This window comes from Pongo pygmaeus, chromosome 15 (genome assembly GCF_028885625.2).
Source record: "Pongo pygmaeus isolate AG05252 chromosome 15, NHGRI_mPonPyg2-v2.0_pri, whole genome shotgun sequence".
Taxonomy (NCBI): domain Eukaryota; kingdom Metazoa; phylum Chordata; class Mammalia; order Primates; family Hominidae; genus Pongo; species Pongo pygmaeus.
The window spans coordinates 97,579,119-97,602,083 of NC_072388.2; positions in this window are offsets into that span (position 1 = coordinate 97,579,119).

Sequence of the window (22,965 nt, forward strand, 5' to 3'; positions counted from 1 at the left end):
TGTATACTGCCATAAAAACAATTTAATTACAAGTTCAATCAGGTTTAGAAAAGGTAATTACTCGAGATTCCTTAAATGAAATCTCTAATGATTGAAATGAAATACTTCTGTAGAAATGTTAAAAGCAAACTGGATGCAGAGAAAGACTAAATAACAAATGTTGAAATATTAATTTGAGACATTTCTCCAGACTATAGCACAAACAGATGGAAAATTCGACAGTACAGCTGTGTTTCACGTGGAATAAATCCAGAAATTTTAACATCCATCCCATTGAAGCTCCAGTTGAACAGGCAACATTTAAAGACAAGATGGCTGAGGATTCCTAGAATTAAAGGAATTCAAGATACCCCAGAAAGAAAGAGCTCACCAATTATCAAGCAGAATTAATAAAAGAACATATATAACCATACCTATATGCTTTCTATTGAACCCATGAAAATCAAGCATTAAGAGAAAATCCTGAAATGTTCCCAAGAAAAAGATTATATTATTCACAAGGAACTGAGAACACAATTTATCTCAGACTCTCATTAGAAACACTGCAATGCAGGAAGACACTGGTGCAATGCTTTAAATATCGTTGATAAGAAAAGAAAATTAAAGCCTAAAATTTTATACCCAGGAAAAATATCATTTTAAAGTGAGTGTAAAATAAATATACTTTTTGGACACAAAATCATTCAGAAAGCCACTGCATCTTCTGAACTTTCTGTAGCAAGGAAAAAAATTCACCAGAAGGAAATAGTGGAATGTGGGAAGAAAAAATGAACTAATAAATCAGTTAGACATTGGTGATTATAAATAACTACTGGCCATAAAAATTATAACGTACAAATTATACATTATAACTATAACTATAATTTATACATATAAAAATTATAAATGTATAAAAGCTAAAGCTACTGGCAAGAGTAATGTGGGGAATTAAAATATGAAGCTGACTGTGGGGGAGGACAAATGGAAATAAACATGCATGAAGATTATTGTCTTAGGATGAAAGTGAAACTGTTTCAGCCATTCTAATTTATTTTATCTATTCATTTTAAAGAGAATGCATTCCTATATTACCTGACTTATTTATTTATTTATCTTTTGAGAGAGAGTCTGGCTCTGTTGCCCAGGCTGGAGTGCAGTGTTGTGATCCTGGCTCACTGCAGCTTGGACTCCTGGGCTCAAGTGGTCTTCTCATCTTAGCCTCCTCAGTAGGTAGAAGTACAGATGCACGCCACTATGCTCAGCTAACTTTTTTTATTATTATTTTTTGTAAAGACAAAGTCTCGTTATGTTTTCCAGGCTGGTCTTGAACTCCTGAGCTCAGATAATCCCCTCACTCATTAGCCTTCCAATGTGGTGGGATTATAGATGTGAGTTGCCATGCCCAGCTGACACATATTTATGGTGGGAGAAAAGGCTGGAAAATGTGTCTCAATGTTTATAGAACATGGCCAGTTGTTGTTATCATCTTGGAAATTTTCTATATTTTTCTGACTTCTTCCCCCAGAATAATTAAATTTTCAGTACAAATAAATGTATGTATTGTAATCTCATACATTTTTTAAAAACATGGAACAAAAGCATAGAAGAAAAAGGTAAAAGTGTATTTCTCTAAGTGTGGAATTATTGGGGCCTCATTGTCTTTTCCACTTTTCCTAATTTTCTACAGTAAATATGTTAAACAAAGGAATGAATACTTAGACACCAAAGTACCTCACAGCTAATCCCCAGGAATCAATACTTAAAAACTTGACACAGTATATGTAGTTAGTAGAACTCTTTGCAAGATTATAAAGTTATTCTTACAATTTCTGTTTTTAGTTTTCCAAATGCATTTCATTATGTTTTATTTTCAAGAGCTTTTTGAAATCAGTTTGCCTTTGGTTGGTTCATATTTTAGTAGAGATAAACTTATCTCTGTCCCCAAAGAGTTCACAGTGTGAGAGGAATGTCAACAATAATTAGACCAAAAGATTGGGAAAACGGGAAATGAAGACACTATATCACTTTCTAATGGAAACGGCTTCCCTGGCTACATTATAGACGACATTTCTAACTGCCCAAGAGGCGTGTTGAGCTTATAAAAGTTTCCACTTCTTCATATGTTGCCAGTGCTTTTTCCAGAGTCCTCATGTGCTCTCCAGAGAAATATAAAAGAATTTCTGGACCCTGTGCTTCAAGACTTAGGGCAAATTATAAAAAAAGCCAGTTGTTTCAAAGAGCTTGAGTTTTTCAAATAGGGCAGACCAGAAATGTATGTCAGCCTCCACCACTGAACAGTAAGACACGAGTAAAATGGGGATGATGTTACCCGCTATTCACTCTGTTGTCAAGGAAGGTAAATCTCAGATGCACTGGCAAGGCGTGTCCTCCACATATAGCCATCGTTACTTGTGATATCTCGTCAAACCAAGAAGGAAAAATATGTGATATATGGGCTTTATAGAGTTAAAACAAAAGGTTGGATGACTCAGGTTTCCACCTTTCAATCCCAAATCCTGCAAACAGCCTAAGAAGCTCAAAAATCGTTCCTATGTTAAACAGCATGAGATGCTGGTAAAACTGGACTTTGAAGTCAAATAGCTCTTGTTTCAGTTTTGACTTCTGAAATGTCTCTGACAGTGCCTTAGAAAAAAATAGCTTAGCTTTTGAACCTCAGTTATTGTCATCTGAAAAATGGATACAATCAAACCTATTCTGCACAGTTTTTTGGTGAGGATTAGCAGGAATCAATAACTGTTATCATTATTCACAAGTAATAATATATTGTACTTTCTGAGTACTTAAAATGCACCAGGCACCATGTTATGTATGTTTTGTCCAAATCATCCTCACACAGCTCTGCGAAAGAGATGCCACTCCCATCCCTGCTTAACAGTTGAGGAAACTGAGGCACAGAGGGTCTAGGGAGCTCCCACACACCTCAGTGAGCTCATCACTCATGGCTTTGTAACAGAACAGCCAGTGTTTGGAAAATATAACCAAAGTCAGCACAAAAAGATAAGGCCTGTCTTAATTTTGCTTGCATACCAGGTTGTTCTACTTGGTCAAAGCTTCGGAAGCTACTTTTAAAATAGCCTTTTCCACTTGCAGAGATGGGTGTCCCACTAGCAACCATTCTCAGCCATTGACCAGGAGTCAGTGGGTTTCCAGCTCCTCTGTTTTCCCAGGGGCTGTTGCAATAATGCAAAGCAGTTGGCTTCACTTTAGATTGGCCTCTTCCTGCTCTTGCCCAGTATCTGACCCTGTTATGGCTGATCAACCCCCCACGGCTGGCCAGTCTGTAAGTCTGTGCATGCGGAAGTCATAATCTTGTCTCTTAATGCAAGTCATGCAGGGTTTAGTAATGTGGAATTTGGAATTTTTTTATTTTAAAAAAAGCCGTTTGATAGATGCAAAGGTAAGCTGAAAATTTCTGTTTTTTTTTTAATAAGATGATTCAAGATGCCAAAACAGGGGAATGTGTTGACTTGAAGATGGACATTTTTATTTTTAAAGTCTAAAAATGAATTCCTCTGCTTCTCATTGCCAAATTTAAGATTCTGTTTCTCAGTAGCTCTGATTGCTGAGCTTTTTCCAATATCTGCTGTAAAATGCTAGGGGCCCCCTGAAGTTTGTAGCCTGTATGCTTTGGGGACAAGTTGCATTCTGAGATAGATGTTAAAATAAGAACTAAGAAAGTTTTAGGGATCTACTGAAAGAGATTTTGATTGGTGGCCAGTCTATTACTAACAAGATAAAAGGAAAAAAAAAAGATAGATTTCTTTATAAGTGGCTTATTTTAAAGACAAAACAAAATAGTTTGGGGGCTTGGACTCCATTAACCTACATTCAAATAGCATCACATTCATACTTTTTAATTCAAATAATTACTACTTTCTCTCTTCTTCCAGGATACCTCGCACATAGCTTCATTTTAGCCATGACCTTACATCATTTTTGTTTTGTTTGGTTTGTTGTTGTTGGGGTTTTTTTGGGTGGATTTTCTAATCAGTGGATCTCCGCACTAGACTATGAACACTTTCAAGAAGACATGAAATTAAATTATTTCTGTTTCTCCAGTAACTATCTTAGGACCTGACACATTCTATTTCTGTACAGCATTCATTAAATTTCCCAAATTCAAAAGATGGCCTGTTAAGTCACAAGTAGGCTTTCTGGGCTGTGTCTTCTCTGAGCTCTACTCAAACAAATAAAAAGACAGAGGAGATTTTTTTAGGATTTCACACGTTCAAGCTTCTCAGCAGAGTTTCAGGTCCCATTATTTCTCACTGACCTGCTCTAGGTCATACTTTTTGCCTGTTCAGTGGCACAGAAATAAGCAGCCATGACCAGTATTGGTCAGAAGCTCCTGTGTCCTTCTAGAACCAGTTCAGCCCTTTGTGAGTTGCAAGGCCCTGAGAACTGCATGTCACTTCATTGAAGCCTTGATTTCTTCACTCTTAAAATGGGAATCCCAGTCATGACCATGCCTGCCTCATGAGGGTAGCACAATCATCTGATGAGTCACCGTTGAAGAAAGTGCATGATGACGATGCAGCAGAGGGCCACACATCTGCACGACTGACTCTGTTTTCTACATAGAGGTAGGGACAGAAAACCACAAATAATTATAAAATGTGGCCCACACTGCTGAAACAACTCTGCTTTTCAGGTAAGGATACTGTAGTTCTATAATTATATATATTAAAATGCCTTGGCTAAGGTTTAAGCCATAGTTTCTGACAGCTCCTAGATTAATCCTTTCAATAAAAACAATAATAGTTATTCAAAATGCTTATAGAGTCATACACTTTACAAAAATGCTCCCAGATATACTCTCAACATGGATGCTTTCCAAAGGTGGGCATGGGCAACACTGATGCTGAGTGAGATAATTTTAGGTGGTACACAGACTAATATTTAGAACACAGATTAATAAATATCTCTTTTTTTCCACAGTAAGAAATTTTTTTACAGTATGGAATATGAGTTCTTCACACACAGCAGTGACAGAATGTCTTCTTTGTAAATATATTTGTTTAAATACTTTATCAAATGAAGAAAAGTTCATTTAGAAAAAAATGTTAAGTGATAAGATTGCAAAGGCATTGGATGAATGACTAAAGTTTGGCAAATGTTGCTCAAATAGATCTTCACGAAATTGTCATGAAAACTTCAAGACATGGCGTAGTGGCTCAGGCCTATAATCCCAGCATTTTGGGAGACCAAGGAAGAGGATGGCTAGAGGCCAAGAGTTCGAGACCAGCTTGGGAAACACAGCAAGACTCCTGTATCTACCAGGAAAAAAAAATTTTTTAATTAGCCAGATACACTAGTGTGTACCTGTAGTTCCAGCTGCTCGGGAGGTGGAAGTGGGAGGTCACATGAGCCCAGGAGTTGGAGGCTGCAGTGAGCTATGATCATGCCACTGCATTCCAGCCTGGGTGACAGAGCAAGACCCTGTCAAAGAAGAAGAAGAAGAAGAAGAAGAAGGAGAAGGAGAAGGAGAAGGGGAAGGGGAAGGGGAAGGGGAAGAGGAGGAAGGAGGAGGAGGAGAAGAGGGAGAAGAGGGAGAAGAGGCAGAAGCAGCAGCAGCAGCAGCAGCAAGAAGAAAATAAACTTGAAGGCATTCAAGACATTACTAACATCATCTTTTAATTAGGAGACCACATTCAGAGAAGCCAGAGATGGCAAAAGGCTCTCAGTTATTAAGGCCCAAAGTCAAGAGCAACAGTAATTAAATCCAGGGTTTCTAACTTTAAAATTGTGTTTATGACATCACCCTTCTCTAGACTGCTTTCATTCAATTATTCATCTATTAATTCATTAATCCATTTGGTTAACATATCCTTACTGCACATGGATTACCTTCAGCAACATCAAAAATAAACCCAAATGACCCAATATGAATTGTACCTTAATTCAGCTCATCTTGACCAAAAGATCCTGTTTAAGGGCCATCACCTTCTTCTTTGCAAGAAAAGACACAAAGTGGTTTCATTTGAGAACCCATCTCCCAAGCCTCACAAGTTCAGGACCGAAAATATCCTCTATACTGTTGAGAGTTAAGTTTCTATTTTGGGGAAAGGCGATCTCCTCGGTTCAAAGAAAAACATTCAAAAAGAGGGACCAATACACACAGTACAGGCGGCATCTTGAACATCAGATATCCTACAAAATGAAATGCTGATCTATGAGTAAAGAAATCAGAACCATATGGCTTTTCCTCCCTTAATAGACATATGGGCTTTACAAAATAGGGAGAAACATACTTGGCAAGATGCATCTCAAATTTTACTCAAACCACAAAACTTTAAAAATATCGTAACATGTCTAATGAACCCAAAATGTGTCCTTGTTCACCCAAATTAATCTAACACCATTCTAGTAAACATTTATACCTACTATGTGCCAGGCACATAAACACATACACACCCACACACACACACATTGAGAGCAGGAGATGTGAATGGATGCAAGCAAGTGTGTAGTGCAAAATAATGTATTGATACATGTTTGTGGGAAATACCATGAGAACTCAGAGGAGAAAGAAATAAATTGTATCCCAGAGTGGAGCATTGGTCTAAGAAGGCTACTAAGAAAAGGTGACAGCCAAGTGCAGTGGCTCATGCCTGTAATCCCAGCACTTTGGGAGGCCAAGGTGGGTGGATCTCCTGAGGTCAGGAGTTTGAGACCAGCCTGGCCAACATGGTTAATACCTTCCCTTCCTTCCTTCCCTGTTAATACAAAAATTAGCCAGGCATGGTGGCGTGTGCCTATAATCCCAGCTACTCAGGAGGCTGAGGCAGGAGAATCACTTGGACCCATGAGGTGGAGGTTGCAGTGAGCCGAGATCGTGACATTGAACTCCAGCCTCAGTGACAGAGCAAAGAGGTAACATTTGCGTCAGGCCTCTTTGGAAAAGTCAGAGCCTTCTAGGCAAGAAAGGAGAGGGAGAAAGTTGCCAGCCAAGTGATGAATAGGAACAAAAGTCCTAAAAATACAGGTAAGTGATGAATCCAAGGAGCTTTCCAGGAAGCTGCAGCCTAGCGAGCTGGAGCAGGTACAGGAGGACATCGGCAGGAGAGGAGACTGACGTGGTTGGCTATCTGTGAGAAATAACAATTTCTTTATTAATCATGAAATAATATATACTGATGGATTTTTTTAAGATAGAAGAGTGAAAAATGATGTGTTAAGTTGAAAGTACATCCTCAATCCTCCCTTCCCAGCCAAAATTGTATTGAAGAGGAAACAACAGTTCCCTGGGTAAAAAGTCCTACACAGGTGTCATGGAAGATGTGTGTGTGTGTTTGTGTGTGTGCACACACGCGCACACTTACAGATATAAACCTTATTATATTTAATGTTGTGGGGGGATGTTTAAGCACAGGTGTGACATAATCAGAGACGTACTGTAGAAAATTCTCAAGGGTCTCAAAAGACACTGAACAAACACCACACAGGAGCTTGGGTGGAGACTCGCGGGGCACTGCAGGAATGTCTGGTTCTGTTAAGCCCTATCCTTGGTGCTTGTAATATCTTTCTCAGACCCAGAGTTTTATGAAATATCTCTTACTTGTCTTTTTTTTTTTCCTGCTGTGCTATTTACTTTCATTCATAGAGTAGCTTCAGTTCAATAAATGATGTGTTTGCCATCAGAACAATTTGATTCTCGTTCTAATTATAGCAACAAGCTGCTTCCCCTAAGCATATTATGGGTGTTTCATTATTTTACATTGTTATCTTCCATATTAATTACAGAAACAGTTGATCTTTTCTGATAAGCAGGCAGCTGCAAATTCCCTTTTTATGTCTCATTGTAATAGGTGAAGCATCAGGTAAAAATTAAATCAAATCCTAATGCAAGACATGATGGAAGCACATTTAGGTTGCAATCCATCGCCTCCATTTGGCTGGGACTTGCTGTTTTCCAGAGGCACAGAGCTGCCTGGCTCAGCCCTCAGGCAGGACACACCCTCCAGCTAGCTTGGTGCTGCTGACCAAGATCTCATAAAAGCCTCCTCCACAAGGAAAATGAATAATTGATACAAGGAGTAGATCAGCTCCTGAAATGGGGAAGGCCAGAGAGACAAATGACTCCCTGTTTTGACCCATAATTGGGGCTGTCACTCACCGGAAGGAGAGGGCAGGGTGGTGGGACATCAGTGTTCTGGGAAAGCCACTCCCTGCAAGGAGAAAGGCCAAAGGCTCAAGTGACTCAGCTTAGATGTTCCTGATTATGATCAGGAGTGGGGACAGGTGGGGCCATCCCAATTCAGATCCCAGAAGCTTGAATTGCCCAGACACGTCTCCAGCCTTCCCCTTCCTGGTGAGGACTGGTCACGTGTCAAGGCCAGCCTCAGGGGCAAACACAACATGCTTCTGAAGTAGTGGCCTTTATTTGATGTGGAGTGAGCTGGGCCATTGCTCGCCCTGCACTTCCACCTCTGACTTATTTATGTGTACTCCATCTCAAGGTGTTGAAACTGGATACCAGAAAGGTAGGAGAGAGGAAGAAAAGAAAAAGGAGAGACACAGAAAGATGTAGAAAAAATAGAAAGATGAAAGGAGGAAGGAAGGAAGGAAAGAAGGAAGGAAGGAAAGAAGGGAGAGAGGGCAGGCAATGGGAGGGGATAGAAGAAGAAATGCTATTACACAATGGGATGAAGAATAGATAAGGCAAAGTGAAAGAAGACAGACAGGAGGTTAGTGAAATAAACAGAGGGAAAAATTAGTTCACAGAAACATATGATAGACAGTACTTCATAGTTGTTAAAGTTGAGTTAAAAAATTAAGTCTGAGCTCTCTAGTAGCTAAAGCAAAGAAGAAAACAGTCAGTTGTGAGAACCAGATAGGAAATATATAACAGAAGTCACCCAGAAGAATTCAAGTCTAAAATAAATTTATTCAAGATGTCCTCATAAAAAGGTGTGAGTTGTGAGTAGAATCAATGATATCCCCAACTGTCAATTCTACAAGATAAGCCTATTTCTTACCACACCTATGTCAAGCAAAGGTTGTAACACAAAGTTCAGCTCCATTAAAGGGCTTCCATGAGGAAAATGCTGCAGAACCCTTAGTGGTCTGAATTAATTTGACTTTGAATAAAGTTGAAGTCCAGGAGGTGTTTGTGGACCATTTGAGATACTTCTGCTGCATAGAATCACCAGAACATGCAAAAGAGATTCACGGAAAAGCCTGCACTTCAGTGTCTTTGGAGAGCAATGGGAGAATACCTTAGTTCAATGTCAGTGTGTATGACATGGTGTATGTATTAGTTCAGTGGGTATGTATTAGTCAGTGTGTATGTATTAGTTCAATGTCAGGAAAGCTATGAAAAATATTCTTCCTGCATAATGTGAATAAGCTCTCACTCTGCTATGATGCTTTACAGTCTAGCTGCAGTGCTGTCCAAATGAACTTTCAGTGGTGATGGAAATGTTCTATATCTGTATTGTCCAATCTGGCAGCCACATGTGACAACTGAGCACTTGAAATGTGGCCAGTGCAACGGAGAAACTGAGTTTCTAATTTCATTTAATTTTGACTTAAATGTGCTTAAAAAGCCATGCGTGACTAGTGACTACCATATTGAATAGCACAGGAGTTCACTTTCTCCACTGCACTGTGGTTTTTCCTACTCTCTGCTTCCCCTTCCTGTGTGGACAGGGTTTACTCTACTCACAATTCAAAGACAAACACACAATGGGAACCAGGGGAGAACTCATTCTGAGGGAAGCCTGGTGAAAGAACAGGAGTCGGGGTCACCAGAGCTGGGTTCAAACACTGACTCTTAAAGACCTTCAACTTAGAAGATCAATTCCCTGAGCCTCAGTTTCCCTATCTTTTAAATATAGGAAAGTAATCCCTAATTTCCTAAAAGCACGTGGAGATATAGTTGTAAATACAGACAGCCACATACAAGTCCTAGCTATGCATATGGAAATGTGGAGAAACAGGTTTAAACAGTGGGGGCCAGAGTGAGAAGAGAGGACCCTCAGAAAAGGGTGCCATGAAGAAAGACTGTCTTGGTCTTGCCTTTCATAATGTCAAGAAAGGATTAACATTGTACTTGTGAAATTTTTTAAAAGCTAATTTAAGAAAAAAAAAAAAACCTGGAATACATTTGTTTTAATTTTCTTCTCCCCCAACATACTATGTATCATTGAGGTGAGAGAGATGATTAATTCATTTGTTTATTCATTCATCCATTCATTCATTCAATGAATATTTTTCAAGTGCTCACCATATATCCGGCCTTTGAGATCCTTCATTCTGAAGGACACCCCATGGGGCATGCCTTTCTCTTCTCTGGCAGGAATGAGTCCCTTTCCACCCAGCTCTCCCTTCTGGGAAACATCCAATCCAAACCAGAGACTCCACACCGCTGGATGTTACTGAAGTGATGCTTTCCACAAGCATGGTACATGGCTGGCAGCAACGCCTGGATCAGTCTTACTTGAAACAACAGCTGTTATCTCTTTATAAAAACTCAAGTAACCCTGAAAAGCAATGTTTTGCAATGTGTGATGTGTTAAATGCATAAAAGATACTAAATAGAGCTAAACAACTGGCAGGGGCAAAGGCCAGATGCTGTTCCAGAGAAACCCCGGACTTCATGCCACCTACTTTCCCCTGTCTCACAAAGAGAGGTTTGTCCAGTTTTCCTGTTTGCAAGCACCTGACAGTGTGGATGCTTAAAAAACACTACCTCTAGCCGAATAGTGTCATTCCTGTATTCTTTTTTTTTTTTTTTTTTCTGAGATGGAGTCTTGCTCTGTCGCCCAGGCTGGAGAGCAGTGGCGAAATCTCGGCTCACTGCAAGCTCCGCCTCCTGGGTTCACACCATTCTCCTGCCTCAGCCTCTCCAGTAGCTGGGACTATAGGTGCTGGCCACCATGCCAGTTTAATTTTTTTTTTTTTTTTTTTTCTGTAGAGACGAGGTTTCACCATGTTAGCCAGATGGTCTCAACCTGTATTCTTAAGTCACACAGAGGCCACTGATCACCTATAGAAGAAAATAAAATCTCTTCAATGCAACACTTAAGGCTCTTCTTATCCTAGGCTCAGCTGGACAATTCCAGATCCATCCTCCTGGCTCCTTGTAGCCCTCCCTGGCTCCAAGCTACCTGTCTGTCTGTGGTTCCCAAGCATCCCTCACTACCTTCTTGCTTCTGTAATCTCTACTCTCGCTAAGGCCTTCCCTACTGCCTGCTCTTCTTCCCACAGAGCTTCCTCAACCTGCAGGCCCTGACCAAGCCTCACATCACCTTCTCTGTCCTGAGTCACCCGGGTGGGGCCAGTCATACTACAAGTTGTTCCAGCAGCCCTGGATTAACCTCTGTCTCTGCACGTGTTTTACTCCATTGCAGTGATCCATTTCCCTGAGCACTGGATAATGAACAGTTTGGACTTGAGGTCCAGGCCTTATAAAAAACCTTCACACACATGTATGAAGTCTGTTTTGTTCACAACCCCCCGCTCACAAAATGCAATGGGGCAGCCACCATTATTATTTCCATTTTTCAGATGAGAAAACTGAGATGAAGATAGGTTAAGGAATGTGTCCAGGGTAACACATTTTCCACGTGATGGATCTGTGGTCTGACTTTAGGCAGAATACACTTAGAATCTGAGTTTCAACATCTCTCTGCTCCCAGGACCTAGCTCAACGACTGGCACGTAAGAGATCAACACATACGGTGGGTTGGACCCTAGGTCTGAAGGGATAAGAAGCCTAAAGACCCCATGGCCAGGCTTTTGAAGACCTGACTCACACACCACGTGGGATGACTCAGCTCAGCACTTGAAATGTGGCCAGTGCAACGGAGAAACTGAGTTTCTAATTTCATTTAATTTTGACTTAAATGTGCTTAAAAAGCCATGCGTGACTAGTGACTACCATATTGAATAGCACAGGAGTTCACTTACTCCACCGCACTGTGGTTTTTCCCACTCTCTGCTTCCCCTTCCTGTGTGGACAGGGTTTACTCTACTCACAATTCAAAGACAAACACACAATGGGAACCAGGGGAGAACTCATTCTGAGGGAAGCCTGGTGAAAGAACAGGAGTCGGGGTCACCAGAGCTGGGTTCAAACACTGACTCTTAAAGACCTTCAACTTAGAAGATCAATTCCCTGAGCCTCAGTTTCCCTATCTTTTAAATATAGGAAAGTAATCCCTAATTTCCTAAAAGCACGTGGAGATATAGTTGTAAATACAGACAGCCACATACAAGTCCTAGCTATGCATATGGAAATGTGGAGAAACAGGTTTAAACAGTGGGTGCCAGAGTGAGAAGAGAGGAACCTCAGAAAAGGGTGCCATGAAGAAAGACTGTCTTGGTCTTGCCTTTCATAATGTCAAGAAAGGATTGGGCCCTCAGCCCAGCAGAATCCAGAAGCTCGATGCCCAACCTGTCCCCATCCACATCCCCAACTGGATGTGTGCTGTGCAATTTACCTAGGACATCTCCCTGCCCCAGGCCTGTTTGCATCTTACTTTTTTCTCTGAGAAGTCCAGTGATGTCTTCCTTTCTCAATGACATCTCTCAATTACTCAAGGTCTCAAAATTCTTCCCCCAGCCCTCTGCATTTTCAGATTTAACTAACATGTATTACCATCAGCCATGAGCCACAACCACAGGCACTTTTCTGCACATTGTTCATCTAGTTCTCCCCCAAATCCTAGGAGGTCAATGTTATTGTCTTCATTTTGCAAAAGTAAATATCAGAAAGATTCATGCCACGCAACAAACATACGGTAAATTAAGGATTCAATTTCATGCTTGCATTTCTGCACCAACACACTTACTAGAGACAATTGCCAAGGTGCTAATGGCAATCAACACATTAGACCAGGATGGATTTCTTTTCACCAATTTTCACTTGTGCTTTTCTTCATGCATTTTTCCCTTACACCTGTGTTGTTTTGCAATATTTTATTTTGTAATGAAAGCTTATGTTTTATTTTTATGACACACAAATCTTTGTTGGTTTAGATGTTACTCATATAAGAATGTTCTTTCTTTTATTCCATTATGCTCTCTTCTGTTTTCCTTGCAACACTTTCCTGGAGCATGGTCTATTTCATTTTCCTCTTAACTCTACTGTGACAAAAATGACAATGCAGGTCAGATTGTAAGGGGCACCCCAACTGGAGAGACAGCAGGGGCTGGTGGGGACTGCACCAAACTAAAGAGAATATATTAACACTTCATCTAAAGGGCACAGCTGGGACTAAAATTCAGTGGATTGTTTCCAGATTTCCAAATTCTTCCCTTTTTAAAGATAATTGGGCAATAAAGATTTTTAAGTGAAATCTGAATTTACAATTTTGGCAATTAAATCAAATGGTTTTTGTTCCTTGTTTTCATATTTTGTTTATTTGTCAAGAAAAACCAAATAGCACTTGTTCACAGTCCTGAACTAGCCTGAAATTGCTAGCTGGTGACCTGTTCTACAACACTGATAGCCGCCTCTAACACACTACGTTACTTGAGTAACCTACCTTATCTACCTGATACATTAACACATGTTTCATTAATTTCTTGCCTCTAACTACATCAAAAATTCCTCCAGGGCAGAGATGCTACCTGACTCAGCTTTGACAGCCCACAGGGTGCTTCCCGGGAAACTGAGCCATGAACATTTGTTTCTGATGCACTCTGATTAATTCACTTCATTCTCTCCACATAAAATACCAGAACAAAAAGAAACTATTTCCCAGTTAATTGTCAGGCACTGATCATCATACTAATGATCTGATTTGTGCATTGTCTGATTTGATTTCACAAGTTCACTACAAGGCTCTCATAACCCCCACTTTAAAAGGTAAGGAAACTAAGGTGCATCAAGGTTGAGAAATTCCTGTGTCAGATGTCAGCAGACAACTCATGTCTGTTTGATTCCAGAGAACACCTTTCTCGTACTACCTCATACTCACACAAAAGCCAACATTCTCCCAAGGATTTTGTTTGAAAAGATGTGTTCCAGTTAAATGGCCTTTAAAAATGCAAACATAGAAAGAATGAGTCAAGTACTGCCGCTGTGATTAGAGTTTGTGTGACTGCAAAATGCCAGTAGACTCCTCATAGACAGAGGGGATGTGCTGATTGCTTAGGTACACAAGTGAAAATGCCTCCCTTTAAAATGCTGAAAGGCAAATCAAACCCTTTTTGGATGATTCTAATTCAAAGAGGCTTTAAAGAGAATTTCTCCCCACCAGCCAGGGCACGTTGAAGAGACACGCAGAGAAGCTATGACAAGCACCAGCCCCGCTGGTCAATTGAGACCTGTCCCTCAAGAGTATGTGAATCGAGGTCACTGCAGGTCAGAGAGGGTTCTCAGAAGCCTGTGAGCTTCCGCCTTTAAATCAACATAACCCATACTCATGAGCCCTACCCAACGCCTTGAACCCTCCAAGAGCAGCCACCATAAAGCAGAACTTGTTCCAGAGAGTAATGGAAGAACCTTGGTCCTATCTCAAGCAGTGTATTATCGCTGTGTGGCTTTGGACAAGTCATTTAGCTTCTTTGGACCTCTGTTATTACCTATACAACCTGCACCTGGTGAGGAGGGAGATGCTGTCTAAGGCCCCTTTCCAGCTCTGATGGCTGAAGATTCCGTTAACTCCTCCCAGCCCAAGTTCTGATTGGTGGTCTCTCTATATTGGTGGTCTTTTTCAGCATGTTCTTCCTCCTGGACACCTAGGCACAGAAGTCAGGGGTCCATGTTTTGTTAGTTGGTTTATTGCTGTTTTAAGAAACTAATAATGGCAAACACCTCTAAGTGCTTTATAATCTATTTATTATTTTAATCTTCACAACATCCCTGTGGTGTAGATGCTATGGAGAAATCAAGGCAGAGAGTGATCAAGCATTTTGCCCAAGGTCACACAGCTAGGAAGTGTAGAATCTGGAATTTGAACTTAGGTCTGTGGGCTTCGGAGAACTTGTTCTTTATGACTCTACCAGTAGTTCCCAAGCTTGTCTCAAATTAGGATCACCTGGGAATCTGAAAATTTCCAAAGCTAAGATCATACCCTGTACCCATTAATTCGCCATCTCTAGGGTAGGATACAGGCATGCGTGTTCTTGGAAGCTCCCTTGGTGTTCCCAGTGTGCCGACAAGTTTGGGAACTTCTGCATCAGCCTATAAAGCTCCCCCTACTCTAGGGTTCGGGGATGAGACGATCAGGGAGTGGAGAGAGATAAGCCCCTCCACTTTGAGTTTACATCCTGGTTCTGCCTTTTAATGGCACCTGCAAGCCTTCGCAAGCTACCCAATGGCTCCAGGACTGTGTCTCCTCTCCTGCCCCAACACCCTTTCCTTCGTTATTTACTCAGTGATCTTGAAGAAGCCACCCAATATTTCTGAGGCTCTGTTTTCTTTCCTTTAAAATGGCTTTCTAATACTTATCCAAGGGTTCTTATGAAGAGTAAAGGAAATAAACTATGTGAAAATGTCATCTGTTAAAAAAGTATGCTGAATTAAAATGACCACTTACCTCCAGCAATCTCAGATAAACACACACATGCACCAGTTCAGACAACACAAGCAGACACACACACACACTTCAGACAATGCAAGCACACACACACAGATGCACCCACTTCAGACAACACAAGACACACACACACAGTTCAGACAACAGAAGCACACCAACACCCACACCCACACACATATACTCAGTTCAGACAACACAGGCAGACACACACATACACACACAAACACATCCACCAACGGCAAGAAAATACATCTAATCCGATATCTGTATTAAACATTAACAGCTTAGTTTTCATTTGCATTTTATAAAGAAGTCATCAAAATCTCCCATTCTCCTTATGCTTGATAGCTGTGTGTCTTTATTTAAGTTCAGAGAAGAAAAGGCTACATTGGCTAAAGATGTTTTCCTGCCTAGAATGACAGTGGTGGTGAAGGCTTTTTCATAAATTTGAAAAATAAAAGTGTTTTCATTTTCTTGTTGCTATAATAACCTTGCAAGAGATAGAAATGAGAGTCTATTTTCTAACTGAAATTGTTTTCCTCAAGCACAGGCTCACTCTTCACACTTGTTGGCTATTATTGTGGGGTTGCTAATGAATGTTGACCTACTAGCACTTGCAATAATGCATTCTTTTAAATACGACAGTGATGTCTTAAATGACAGGGAGGTTTCAAATAAGAGGATAATATATGTTTTACTTGGGTGGCACCATTCGTTAGAATTGTTTTCTACCAATATAGTTAATAAAATAATCCTTATTCAAGTTTAGTATTTTATCACTGCAAGATACCAGAATATCATTACTCACTCTAATATTGGCTCCTTGCTCCATCTAAATTGTTCTCTTCATGCTGAAGTGTCACTCTTTTAAGAATCCTTTAAATGTATCCCCAACTCTAAACCCTCTTTTCTCCATCTCTCTCTCAAGCTTCTCCTGCCTATCTCATCTCCCTGTCTCACTACACCAATGCACCCTCCCACTGCCGCCAGAATTAGCTTCTAGAAGCACAGATCCGATATCATCCTTTGATTTAAAACTTCTGGCTTTCTGATGTGTATGAGAAAAAGCATGGTACCTGGATGCCTTAGGGACCTGGCTCTCCTACAAGTCTCCACCAGTCTCCTTGAGCTCCAGGCCATGGAACTTTTCTGCTTTGTCTAACAATGCCATGATCTTTCACACTCCGATGTCTTTGCTCCTATAGTTATTTTTGCTTATATTAGGAAAGAAGCGACAGAAATTATCATTTCTTCAGCAATTAGTATGCACTGTGGGCTTGGTAGCACTCCACATACATCATCTCTTTCCTACTATCCTCACTCCAATGCATCCTTCAAGATGAAATGCAATGCCCCTAACCCAGTGAAGCCTTCCCAGGTGTCTCAAGGAGTAGCCTTCTATTCTCCCTGCCCATCATATCCTGAGTTATAATAGCACTGTGTTTTAAGTCACGATTCCTAACTACACAGCCTGAATGAAGACTCTTTTGTATGTAACTTATTGAGGGAGAGCTCTCAGGTAAAACCTGTAAGAAAAGTGAATAGCAAGATGGTGCTGGGGAAGAAGACATGGGTTCAGCTGAAGTCTAGCCTTACCCTGATCCCGAGGGGAGCTCTGAGGCATAACCTGTTCTGCCTTGAAATCAGTGGCAGGCTTCTTTGCTCCCTATCAGCCAGTCATTGGCTATAGGCCATGTTTTGGATAACGGATGAGGAGACAGGACCTCCTGGGCAGCACTGGGCTGGGCAAGGCAGCCCCACTGGCCATATTAATTTCCTGGGAAGTGTAAAGCTATGAGCCACTGGCAGCCAATACTCAGTGGCTGAAGGATGACTGCACCAGTCTGGTTGAAGTGATCTGAAGGTTTATTACAAACTGTGCTTCCTTTATTTTTATTTTTTGTACAGGGCTCCCTTTCATTAACCTGAGAGACTCATGGAAATTGTGAATATGTCTTCTTTATATTAAATCCTGAGAGCCTAGCTCAATATTTGAAATGTAGTAGGAGCACTATATTGTTTTAAATAAGTGACTGTATTGCTTTAAAAGAATGACCTATAATCATTAGAGAATAATTCTGGACTCTAAGAATTTAATAAGCTACCAGATAGGATTCTAGACTTCTGGAAATTTGCTGTCCACTTGGGGAGATGAGGAACACTCATACTGAGTGATTGGAACTCTTTCCAAGGTTGTATGAAAAGGATAGCACGTACAGTATTGAATTCCAGGCACTGTGCTAGGCATTTGGCACATGAGATATGTACAAAAATCAGTTGGTTCTTTGACCAAAGTTGTCGACAGATGAATAATTACAGTATTACTCACTCCTCTGACTTCTATAAGAGAAAGATCTCTGCATGCTAGGTCAGGTCAAGGGCTTTCCACTGCTGTAAAGAATTTGGAAATTAAGCAAGGAAGAGAGAAAATTAAAAAAAAATCCATAAAGACCATAGTATCCACGCAATACAGAGAAGAAAAAGAGGGAGAAGGGAGAAGAATAAACAGATAAGCTAGGAGTTCTCTGTTTGGAATTGCAAGCAGAGAATGGAAGTGTTGAGAATTAGGTATTGGGGATTTTAAATGTGACAGAGATCAGAAAAGATGAATTTTTAGATGGTTGATGTGTATTAATTATGTATTCTTCCTCTTTCTTTGACATTTCTTTCACAAGATAAATAAGTTGTTAAGTACTTTCAGCTACCTTTTGGTTGCTGGAATGTATCTGTTTGAATGCAGTGCTATGTTGAGATAGTACCACAGGAGACCTGGGATTTATTTGGATTATACACAGAATATCTCATTGCTGCAGTGATGATGTTTGTGTCCCACTAAATCGATATGTTGAAACCTAATCTCCAATGTGATAGTTTAAGACATGGGTCCTTTGGGAGGTCATGAGGTCATGAGGTTGTGGTCCTCATAAATGGGATTAGTGCCCTTATAAAAATAGCCCAGAGAGCCGCCTTGCCTTTCCACCACTTGAAGACACAGCTAGAAAGCCCCATCTGTGAACCAGGAAACAGACCCTCACCAGACACCAAACCTTGGAAGTCTTGATCTTGGACTTCCCAGCCTCCAGATCTGTTAGAAATAAACTTTTGTTGTTTATAAGCCACCCAGCCTAAGGTATTTTGCAATAGCAGCCTGAACAGACTGAGGCACTGATATAATGGATATTAAACTCATTTTAATCGTAAAGTGACTAAGGCTCGAATAGGTTAGATAAGGTGTCCAAAAGGCATGCACATTTCAGAATTTGACTCCAAGTTTTTCAGACTTCCAATGCATACTCTGGTGACTGTGCTACACAACATCCCTAGTAAAGAATACATTGAAGGTCAGCCCCATGAAAAACTCCTGGGGAAAACTCACATGAACCTTGACTCCACCGTCCTGAGGACTTGACTTGAGGTGGTGCAGCGTCAAGAGAACTCTCTGTGACATGGGATGAAAAGGACAGCCTTAACAGCTTACCTTCAGCCTTCAGCTGGGCCTAGAGTCTGGATCCGATATCTCCATCCAAGCTCTCTAATTTCAGAGACTGCCCAGGCCCATTTGGTAATGAGCAAATTGAAGATAGGCATTAAACAAAAGAAAAAACATCACCCTGCTATTTCAGGCAAAACTATTGAAGTTATTTTTGTAGACTCAAACCAGATTGGCTGACTTCTGTGCTAAAAAATTAATTCACTTCAAGAATTACTGAGATTTGTTCATTCTTATTTGCCTTAGATGACACCAAATAACTGGTGAGATGGGACTGCTTCCCTCTTCCCTCTTTGTTTTTGAAGTTGTATTGATACAGCCATCAAGCTGTCATTCAAAGCATCTGAAAGAAGCAGTATTTTCCCTTCCCTAAACTCTCTTGTTTTGAGAGATACTATTCACCTGTTTCAACAGCTTAAAATTATGTCAAGAGCTAGATCCCACCTGCAAAATGAAATTTTTTCACTCTTCACTTGCAAGAAAACCCCAATGCATGATAGAAAGGTAAAACTGCTGAATTTGGAGTCGGATGCTGAAAGTTGCCAACTGAGACATTGGGCACATCATGTCGTGTCTTACAACCTTGGTTTCCTCCTCTGTCATGTGAAGGATGATTAATTCTTGGCCTTGCCCCTTTGTAGGATGGTTAAAGAGATGAAATTAAATAAGAGATAAAAGCAAAACTTTCTATACTGTGAACTATTGTGCACATGTAAGTGGTTATTATTAATTAGTTTGGTTTAGAGCATCAAGTGGTTTCCTAAAGCTTAAATAATAAGCACCTAAAGGACCAAGAGGAGAAATATTTATAGAAAAGTTGTTTGCTTTCCCTTGCATGAATTATCAATTGCTCTCATCTGGTGTTTTAATTAACAAGGTGTGTGATTTTTTTAATTTAAATAAGATTAAGTCTCTGGAAAGAAGAATAGCAGAAGAACATGAATTATATAATAAAAAATACCCAACAATGGTTGAGATGAAGTGATTATCTAAAAACAGAAAGAATCTTGTTAAACTCTTGGAGGGGACTGTACTGATTAGTTCTATTGTTGAGGTTGCATTTTTTTCCACTTTAGATAACATTCACCTATTTTCCAATTCCTTTTTAGGACTTTATATCTTTCTCACATCCTAATACACTTTTCTGACACTTCCCTATCAGGTTCCATGGCATAATCAGAAAGCAAAAGGCCCATATTGAGGGAAACAGTGATGTCTATGGCTTGTCCCAGAAGGAAGCCAGTGAGTTCCTTGAGAATCCTGCAAAATCAGGAAATGATTCATTGAGTCACTGGAGACAGAAGACTGGGAGCACCTGTATTTCTTCTCACTCATTATTTACATACACTGCATCACAGAAAGAGGTTAATTTCTTAGTATTTCAGATTCCTTTCCCACTGGCCCTTCCCTACATCCCCTAGTCTAAGGCAGATCCTCCATCCCTGGGAAGACATCGCAATGGTCTCCAAAGGATGTCCAGCCTCCAGCCTGACAATCCCAGTCCCGGATGTATGTCCCAGTCAGAGACCATTCACAAACAACATGAGAAGACTCCCACTTCCAGCTAACTTGTACTAACAGGGACCACACACTCATTCTCACTTGAGTCAATTGAAAAACAACAAAATATTTAGAACAACAGTTTTAATCAAATTAACATGAGGCAAAAAAGCAGGGTTCCCTGAAATATGGGCAGCACAAGAAGTAAACCCTATCATTTCCCCCCAGCTTACTGCTTAGAGAGAGTTTTTAGAACACTGAGGAACAGAGGCAGAGCCCAGTGTCTTCCTGAGGTGAAGCAATGGAGCTGGGAGGCCATGGAGGGAAGGACTGCAGGAGTTTTCAGAATGAAGTAGCAGAAAGGAAAGAGCTACACAGAAAGAAAAACTCTGAGAAAGGCTTTTCTCTAATCTTCAGCAGAATCCAGTAGTCTCTCTTATCCATGGTTTTGCTTTTCATGGTTTCAGTTACCGAAGTACAATGAGGTATTCTGAGAGAGAGAGATCACGTTCACATAACTTTTATTACAGTATATTGTTATGTGTTCCATTTTTATTATTCTTGTTCATCTCTTACTATGCCTAAGTTATACATAAAACTTCATCATAGGTATGCATGTATTAAAAAGCATTGTATATATAGGGTTTGGTAATATTCAGGGTTTCAGGCACCCACTGGGGGTCTTGGAATGTATCATCTAAGAGTAAGAGAAGACTATTGTACTGGTCATTGCATCCATGCAAGAAAACTCCTCAAGGAGAGAGCTGCCTGAAAGGATAACAGGGAACCGTCTTTAGATACTTCCAGAAATAATTTCTGTTCTCTCCAGCCAGAGTGGAAAACACACAGTTCGGAGTATAGGGTAGAATTCTCAAAGCAGTGTTACCTCTGTTGCAGAGAAAAATTAGCTCTAGACTAAATACTGCTCTGGTCCCTCCTAACAAAGCTTAAAAGCAAGATTTAAAAGACTCAAACTATTTTTAAGTAACTTAGCCAGGACCTGAAACAAAGTTCAAAAATACTTATTCAAACACAAAAATGTCTAGCACCCAACAAGACTAAATTTACAATGTTTAGCATCTAATAAAAAATTACCAGGCATCCACACAAGCAGGAAAATACAGATGGTAATGAGAAGAAAAACCAGTCAAAATTAACCTGGAGACTACACACATAATAGAATGAGTAGACAAAAAGTAAAGTAGATAAACAGAACATACAAAAAGACCAAATTAAGCTTTTAGAGGTAAAAACTACCATGCTTAAGTTGAAAAATACACTAAATAGGATTAAGGAAAGATTAGATATTGAAGAAGGAAGTATTACTAAACTTGAAGTCAAAACAATAGGCACTTTTCAAACTAAACAAAGTGAGCAACAAAATGGGGAAAAATTAAACCAAGTATCAGTGAGTTGTGGGATGACTTCAATCAGTCTAATATATGTGTAAGGAGTAGAAGGAAAAGAGGAGTACTTTGATTATGGTGATGGTTTTATAGATGGTGTCAAAACTCATCAAATCACACACAAAAAAGATACAGTTTAATTCTGGTCAATTAAGTCTCCATAAAGGTGTTTTTAAAAACACACCCAATATGGCCCTATTCCTCGCAGTCTTATTCTTTCAGTGGCTTTCTATAATTGTCAGAGTGAAGGCTGGGCTTTGGGGGAACAATCTGACCATTCCCTACAACCGTTTCTGGGCTGCTCCTCTATACACCTTCACTTTCAGCCTATTTGAAACTCACTCACTTGTCAGGTCCTGGACCATGACTTTGCTGCTCTTCCACCATTGCTTTATTGTTCCCTCTTAGAATGCGCTTTGGCCGCACCTCCAGTTAACTCCTACATACCTTCAGACTTCACTTCTAGTTTTCCTCTGCAAATTGTCTTGAATCCCCTTCTCTCATTCCTGCCTCGACTCTTCACAGTGGGAGATTCATACCTCTTTCCACAGCTTCCTGCATTCTTCCCATCTGTCCCATCCCACTCTACTGTGGGTTACATGAGAGTGCGATTTTATTTATCACTGTGATCTTCAGTAGCAGAAGTAGTGATGGTAGTCATATTTCTTTCTGGTCCTGCTGTGCTCAGCATAGTATTGAGTACACGGTAGGAGCAATGGATATTTTTGAAATAATATATGAAAAAGATAATTTGGAGAGTTTACCCAGAATATGTCCTAGCTTACCCAGAATATGTGGACCTAGAATATGTCCAAAAAGAAATGGTCACATTTAGATTCTTGCAGAGAGCAAAACAGGATGGCCTGTGGAAGTTCTACGTTTCTTCTCCCGGGGCTCACAGATCAATCTAGAGATGGAGAATCTTTGTTAATGGAAGAAGGGGTGGAAAGAGAGAGAGAAGACGAGGAGGTAATCTCGGTCTTCCCAAGGCAACTTAAAGCAAACAACGCTTTCTAATCTTCCAAACAGCTGTCAGGTTAAAAAGATGTGGTTTATATTCAAAATGTCTATTTTTCGC